General features: G+C 42.9%; 1 pseudogene; it reads left to right on the top strand.

The window, feature by feature from the left end:
• Window positions 1-7,989: 7,989 nt before the first annotated feature.
• On the top strand, window positions 7,990-8,108 carry LOC115945578 (uncharacterized; annotated as a pseudogene).
• The last annotated feature ends 277 nt before the right edge of the window (window positions 8,109-8,385 follow it).

Here is an 8,385-nt window from a genome sequence, read left to right on the forward strand (position 1 = left end):
GGTGGAACGGAACTATGGAACATGAGAGAATTGCTGTGATTCAGAGTGAAAACCAGTTATAACAATCACAAAACTGTCTGGAAACCACAGCACTCACCTCTCTGTGAATAGGACCGGGGGCCCATTCAGCTCGCAGTCCCCACACCAGCTCCAGCAGAAGCAGTGGTGCAGAAGGCAGAGATAAGACCTCAGGATGCTCCAGGCCAGTAGGTCCCCTCCAAGCAATGAGCACAGCCTATTGGGCAAGGGAGGTCAGTAAGCATTGCACAGTGAGGTATCAGGCACTGGAAACCCAAAGCTGTTCCACTGCCAGAGGAATTGCTGTAGGGCTGCACAGCAAATGAGCATCTCATCTCACTATTGCAGGCTCCTCAGTCAGAAGGGGGTGCCACGAACCACACCACTGGTAGCAGAGGAAGCTCAACCCTTGGGAAATGCATTAAGAAAGGGCAGGAATGCGTCCTCGACCACCATCGCTGCTCTCACAGCCACCAGCAAATGGACATTGCAGGACACCTCACCAGTCACGTGCCAAGAGGACTGAGAGGAGGTAACTGCTCCTGGCTATTTGCTGACTGTTTGAGCTCTGCAAGGCACTGCCTTTCCCCAGCCATGGTGGGACACAAAATGGTCATAAAGAAACTGAGAGAGGCCTAGAGCTGGTGTATTTTCAAAGGCTCATTTTGATACCGGACACATTAGACATGGTCTGTATGGTTAAGGCTTGTCTCAGCCTTTGCTAGGTCTTTCTGATGTCTGTTATAGTCGATTCTTGTATCTTCTGGGTTCTTAAGTTTCTCCTTGTGTCCAAAGCACAGAGATGCTGCAGCTATTGGCTATAGCACATTCCCTCACCTCTGAAGAGGTCTCCTGGCATGATTCCCCCAGCAGCAGCATTTTCAAAGCTAGCCAAGAGCTGCAGATGCACATAGATGCTGCAGCACTGTCCTATGGTTTGCTTGCTCAGGATGCTTTCGAGCCCCAGGAACCTGCACCCATGGAGCCATGCTCCCATTGCAAGGAAAATCCAGAGACATCTCAGACCTACCAGGTCTTTTCTGTCCATGAACAATTGCACCTGGAATATACTCCTGCATTAACTCCTCCAAAACAGGGGGGCAACAGCAATACTGACCTTACATCCAGGTGATAAAATCACCCACTAGACCAGATACAGCTTGTCCCTTTATTTCCCATGGCTGCTGATCACATTTCTTGCCATGGCATTGGGGAGCCTTTTTGCCTTGGAACTGTGGCAGAAGATGTAATACTTCTGAGATGCAAACCAGCTTTCACTGTCCTTGAAAGGCCTCATGCAGACCCCTGACCCTGGCTCTTTCTGCAGAAAACTAAATGCTACCACCAAGTACAGCATTCGATGGCAGCTAAAACTAAGAGTTGTACTAATAATTGCTCTGATCACTAATGAGAGATGATGCAGAGACAGCTCAGGAATAAAGAAGAGGACAGCTGTCCTTTTGATGCACATCTCCAAAAGCATTTTGAGCTGCAAGGATGCTAGGTGGCTTCTCCTGAGCATCACTAAAAAGGGAAGGGATAAGAGCTGGGTTTAGGAATCCCTTTTCTATTATCTGGTGATTGTAACAGCACACATAACTCCTCGCTGCAGGATACCTGCTGCTGCCTGATCTGAGTCTGGCCCAAAACAGAGGACCAAGTATTTCCCCTGCTGTTGAGATTGCTCTGGAACTCCAAAAGGCCCAAGGTCTGCTCTGCTTCAGGGCTGCATAGAAAGTGTTGAATCACTAGAAGGAAACCGGACCTCAGCTCATCTAGAAACCAAACAGCGGGGATGGAGGAGGAAGTAAACCTAAATTGGGGTTAAATGAAAGGGTAGGAGGAAAGAACCAGGCATGAGGCGAGCGATCCATGAGAGTCAGTTCTGGTATGCATTCAGCATCTAAAATGCATTCAGCCTCACTGAAAGAACATTATCCCTCATGTTCTAGCTCTGGTGTTAACGGGCTGTGACAAACCAGAGAAGAAAAGAGTTGTCACTTTGATACCTTTCCTGGCTGGAGTAGGGTTGAGTAGGGCTGACCTTTCCCTGCATCTACAGAATCTGGAATCCAACACCGACTTGTCAAGTGGCCAGTGTCTCAGATCACTCAAGATTTCCAAAGGGTCACAACACCAACAATGTTATTACTCCAAGCAAGACAGCACCCTGGGTTTGTCAGCACTCGGTTCATTTAAACATTAGTTTAAAGCTGGAAAGATTAGAAGCTTATCCTAACAAAAATTGTTGAATACTGAAGGTGGGTTGTAGCAATGGAAACTGGATTACAAAACAAAATACCAAGCCGGGAATTTGAGAGGACTCACTTCCAAGTCCCTGTCCATTAAGCCTACATTTTCCCTCTCTGTCTTCGAAACAAACTCTCAGGCTATTCACAAATCTTTAGTCAGCAATAGCTCCAGTAACTCACATTTTCCTCCTGAGCCTGGCTTTTCTCTTCCTTCTTTCAGTACAGGTAAAATATTTGGTGACTGGTGCTGGAACCAATTCAAGGCAAATCAAACATTTGGGGTATCTCAGGAAGAGAAGACAGATAAAGGGGTGAGAGGAGTTAACTTTCAAGACCATTGGAAAAACCTTTATGAATATAATATCACAGGAAATGTTCACTGGATGCACACCCTGTCTCTGTCTCTGTTTAAGCTCTCCACAGGGATCAAATACAGCACATTAATAATATAGATGAAAGAACTGGCATGTAGAGTCTTTGTTTGAACTATATTCCCTACTCTCTTATGTCAGCTTGGAGGCTTGAAACAAGTGGGTTGCTTCAGCCATCACTCTCTTTTATATATCCACAAGGCTAACTCCAGCAAACAAAAATCTACTTCAGATATTTCTCTTAAGCATAAAGGTAGTATGACAGCTTAAATAAAGATGTTTCTAGTTTTCTCTTTCTGTTTCATACACTTTTTCCCTGCAGCAAATGTCTATTGTTTCAGTCAGAAATAAATTACATTGATTTTTTTCCTGATATCTCTGTATAGCTTTATCCAGGGCATACAGTCTTTGATTTGCAGAGCCAGTGATCATGACTAAATGGATCGTTAATCCAGATGGCAGTCCAGTTCCTTCACCCTTTCTTGCAGAAGATATTATCCATGCTATCAGGGGAAGAAAATTCTCCTATGAAACCATAAAAGCCTGAAAACTAACTTTCACCCCTCACTTTCCCCAGGAGCAGCTGAGAGGTTCTATCTTCCAACCTATTAATTGTCTCTTACTGTCAGAACAGCTGAGCATCCAGCAACTCTCAATTGCAGTTACCCTCACCACACTCCTGAGCTAAAGCAGTGGCATAATCTGAGCTGTACTAACAGGAGGCATAAAGAGTCTGTATAACTTGCTCAAAGTATCCACAAGGTCTGTGGTAGAGGCAAGATTTCAGTGCCCCCTTTGCAAGCCAGGGCTCTTATCTCTTCCAAAACCAGACAGCACAGAAGCAGGAGAAATTTGCACCCTTCCCCATCACCCTCCTGCTTTTCCACTTTTGATGGACAGGAGGGCAACATATTGGGCACTTCTTTAGAAACCCCTTACATTGTGAGCAGGAAGAATAAATGGTCTGTGTCACTGTAGGAGATGTTACTACCAGTTCAGCAGGTCTGTGAATACAGTAATTTCCTGTAACGTGCATCCTGCAACCCAGCTGCAGGTTCCCAGAAAGCCTGTGATTAGATGAATACTACTTCATCCTCTCTGGACATCTCTCTTTGACATCAGTTTATCATTTCACAAAGAACTAAATCAAACATGCAAAAACTTGGTTTTGTATAAAATCTGCCAGCCTCAATACTGACATAAAAAGGAAAGTTACGGGTTTCGGGGCATTCTGTAATTAAGGCAACTTGACTTTAAACAGTAAGTGTCCTGTCACAAATGAAACCATTCACCATTGTACTGAAAATTGTTCTGTTGTACACTTGATTTCCAGCAGGCTAAGCACTCCCATCAATGGCCCCATAAGTAGTTTTCGCACTTGTTCTATCCAATTTAGGAGGGAATATTGGTTTCACCACAATTATATACTGTAAGCCTTGTTTTAATCCCTTCTTTCAGGTTTTACTGCAATTTATTCTATTCAAACTCTACCTTTGCTGCTGAAAATGCTCCCTCCGGTAAGGACATTTGCATTGCACTACTTTCTCCTTAAATCACACCAAACCCTTTCTAGTTCTCGGCATTTTTTCACACTTTTATAACAAATGAAAGTAAAAAAGCTAAGTAAATTGTCCTGTGGGTACCACAACTAAGAAAAGCAAGTTTCTTGCCCATTTATGTCCTCCATTCTTGAACAGCTCCTACTCTCCTCCACACCCTTTTCATACCACTCCTACTTTCTCTCTTAGTTCCCAGAGGACTTTAGCTACATGTGTGGTGACTGTCCAGCTGGCTGCTGCTTTCTGGAATGATTAAGATGTCAGGTTATAGTCATTCTACTTCAGGGTGGGACGTGGGCTCTAGGCTCTTCAAAGCTACCAATATGCACCTTTGAAGCTCCTAACCTATGCATAATACCTTTGAAATTAATGTCCCTCTATCAAATTTGGCTGGAGATGTCCAGTGAGTTCCAAAGCTACTGAACTGAAAGATAGGCAGATCGACAGCATGGTTGCATGTATTTGTCTAGAAAGCATATCGCATCCCCCCATAACAATTCAGCCAATAGCTGTCTCTAGATTCAAGACAATGAAACAGGTTTAATGACATTCCAATACAGCCGAAAGACACATGTGTCTTAAAAGCATGTGGTTGATCAACAGTGATTATCCAGTGTAACAATCTAGTTACTGCTCTGCTTGGGGGGTACCCCTCCCTTCTGTTAAAAGCACAGTGAACCAGTGCCATATGTAAGATTCACATTTAGCTTGTTTAGAAGTTTAGAAAACTGTCTCATCTCCCACCACATAAACAAGAGCTTTCGCACAAGCATGCAAGCTTTTGCTACCCCTCCCTCACTAACTATGCTGACATTCCAGTTGTCATTCTAATCCTGCCAGAGGAAGGAGGTGGGGGGAACTTTTAAAGTGAATCCCTCTTTTCTCAAAATGCTCAAAATCAGTTCTGAGTTAGCTTTACATGTCTCTCTCCATTCTTCCCATCTGAAAACAATTGCTTGTAATTAACAGTGAGAAGCAAGCAGTCCAAGGAAGGTAACTCTAGCTGTCTTCAGAACTAACTGCTAGAAGCATTCCTAAAGCCCCAGTTATTTCTTACATAAATAATAACAAATAAATCTCAACCTTATCAAATCAAGGTTATTGTAGTAATGATTCGTCCACTCCATCCAGACCCTGACAACCTCTTCAGTGAAGTCTAGGCTGTTAAAATAGGATTGTAATCCTGATTGTAACCCAAAGTAGGTACCTTCTAACCTTTTTACACACTTACTTTATCTCCTTTGCCAATACATTTTCCAATCACATGTGTGTCAATGGATTTCCAGGAGTTGTGTGGCAGGTACACAGAAAACAGTGTAATCATAAATTCAGGATATAATTTGATTCAGTTCTCAGTTCTTTGTTACCACGTTATAAGCAGAGCCATGAGGAACAACACAATACTCAACTGTTGTGGGTTTTTTTTTTCTTATAAGAAACCTTAGAACTTTGGTACTTTTCTAAAAGCAGGGATTTTACAGGATCCGGGTGATGGCCAAAGGACAACTTCCACTACAGAAAAGTAGCAGCCATTGTAAATAGGGCCACTTAACACTGATAATATGATACTTTTCCATCGAGCTATGTGTTAATGTAGCTGGACTTCACCAGTTTCTGATTGTGCCAACACAAAACTTAACCTCCTCCTGTGTACCTCAAGCAAAGTGAACTTACCTTTTTAACAATTTATCACAGCCCCACCAGAAACTCTGGGTATTGCACTTGCAGCTAGGGGTCAGGTCTGAAGCAGAAAGTGCAGTGAGACAACAAAGTGCAGAGTAGTTCTCAGGAAAGGCAGCAGTGCTGCCAGGACTGAGATTCATCTTCTTGAAGAAAAGGCAAACAAGACAGTGCAACAGTGGGAAGATGATAAAAAAATGAGCTTTTGACATAATAATAATAATAAGCCTAGAACTGAAGAAACAAGAAATTTAGCATGAGGCAGCCCCCAGACCAGAGATAGCCAGGGTTCTGCTGAGGCTGCAATGCTGCCAATATGGAAGACTTGAGAACATGTAAGCTGTCTCTTTGTATAACTCCCTGTTAAGCAGAACCTTAACACTGTTGCTATGCACAACCAGAAACAGGTACCTTTGTGCTTAATCTATTGATTTTATTCCTCCAAAAGGGATTTTCTTCTCCTTGATAGAACACTAATCTTCCATAACTTCCATAACTGTCTCTATCTCTAGCTTTCTTTCATGTCTTCTCCCATTCTGAATAAATGCATTGTGTTTTGTGTCTGAGCAGGGGTTTACAATGGATTTCCTCTTGTGACTGGTATTGACCCAAAAGCACATAGTACACCCTTCACTTAAAATCTCAGCAACATTTAGCATCACTTGAAAAGGATGGCAATAAAATCTGTTACCCACATCCAGAAAAAAAACAACGAAACCAAAAACAAACTCCAGCTGAAATAAAGTTATGAAAAGACAGCAATCAGCCATCTCTGCACATTTACCTAGAGGGGCATTTAAAACTGCAGTGGGTTTTGGAGTGAGTGAAAGGAACAGAGCAGAAAAGGCAAAGAAAGAAAACTTCCTTGTACTGTTAATTTTCTGACTGCTTTGCACATGCTTTGAGGAAGATGCAGAGCAAAATAATTTCAAGATCACAGCATTTTGAGTCAACAAGGTAGCTTGTTAACAATTTTGTCACCTCATATATCTTTTCTTTCCTTCTTTTTTACTTTCCATTTCTCTCTTTTTTCTTAAGACTCTTACCATTCTTTCCTTACTTTCTTCTTTCTCTTCCTTTCTTTCTTTTCTTTTTCTTCCTTTCTTCCTTTTCTTTTTGTTCCTTTCTTTCTCTTTCTTTTCTTCTTTCTTTCTTTCTTTTATTTCTTCCTTTCTTTCCTTTTTCTTCCTTTCTTTCTTTTATTTTTCTTCCTTTCTTTCTTTTCTTTTTCATCCTTTCTTTCTCTTTCTTTTCTTTCTTCTTTCTTTTCATTCTTTCTTCTTTCTTTCCTTCCTTCCTTCCTTCTTTTCCTCTTTCTTTCCCTTTCTTTCCTTACTTTTTTATAAGATACTTTCCCTCCTTACTTTTTTATGAGATTCTTTTCTTTCCCTCCTTTCTTTCTTTCTTTTCATTCTTTCTCCCTTCCTTTTCCTTCCTTCCTTTCTGTTCTCTTCTTACTTTTCTTACTTTCCTTTTTTATTTCTTTCTTTCTTCTCCTTGCATGCTTTCTGGTTTGTTTTTTCATTCTTAAGAAAGAAAGAAAAAAATCCAAGGAAAGCATGAAAGCAAAACACACTGAAAGCAAGCTCGGAAGTGAGAATCTTTCTTTCCCCCCTTTCCGATCTGGCTTGCTTGCTTGCGTGCTTTCGGGCTTCTTATTTTTTCTTTTTTCTAGAAAGAAAAGAAAGGAAAAATAGCAGTGATAAAGGACCCTGTGGGCAACACCAGCCCCGTTTTCCTTGCTGGGATGTTGAGGTGATAGAGGCCGCTGCCAGCCATGGTGGCCCCCTTTTTCTTGCTGGGATGTTGAAGCCATAGAGGCCCCTGGGGTAATTTGGGACTCCTTTTTCTCAGAGGGGTTGTTGCAAAGGGGTAGGTCCATGGGGGTCCCCGTTCCGTGTTGGTGGGGGACGTCAGGGAAGGAGTGTGGAGTTGCTTGTGTGGGTGTGTTTGTGGGGGGCGTCGGGCCCAGAGCCATGCTGGGATCTGTGCTTGTGGGGCTGACATGGGTGTGTTTCATATGGGTGCCAGAGGCTCTGGGCACTGGGGCTGAGTGAGGGCTGGGAGCATGTGTGGATGGGCGAGTGTGGTGCTGGCAAAGCAGAAAGCGCCTACGGCCACACCACCCTGAAAACACCTGATCTAATCTGATCTTGGAAGCTAAGCAGGGTTGGTCTTGGTTAGTACTTGGATGGGAGACCGCCTGGGAATCCTGGCTGATGTAGGCTTTTGCCAGCCGGTAGGGGACCCTGCGAGCAATGTCAGAGCCCTTTTTCTTTCTGGGGTCTTCCTGTGAAGGAAAAGGGAATAAATAGTTTGTTATATCCGTGGCAGGTGGGACAGGAAATAATGTGTTTAAACGAAAAGACTTTTGAAGGTCCCTTCCAATCCATGCTGTTCTCTCATTCTGTGATTTAAAGCTGCAGTTGGAAGTGCTCTGCTGGAGATTAAAACAAACCTTGCTAATGCTGAAGACCTAGAAATACCCCCTTGCTGAGAGGGGTT

The sequence above is a fragment of the Melopsittacus undulatus genome, chromosome 6 (assembly GCF_012275295.1).
Source record: "Melopsittacus undulatus isolate bMelUnd1 chromosome 6, bMelUnd1.mat.Z, whole genome shotgun sequence".
NCBI lineage: Eukaryota > Metazoa > Chordata > Aves > Psittaciformes > Psittaculidae > Melopsittacus > Melopsittacus undulatus.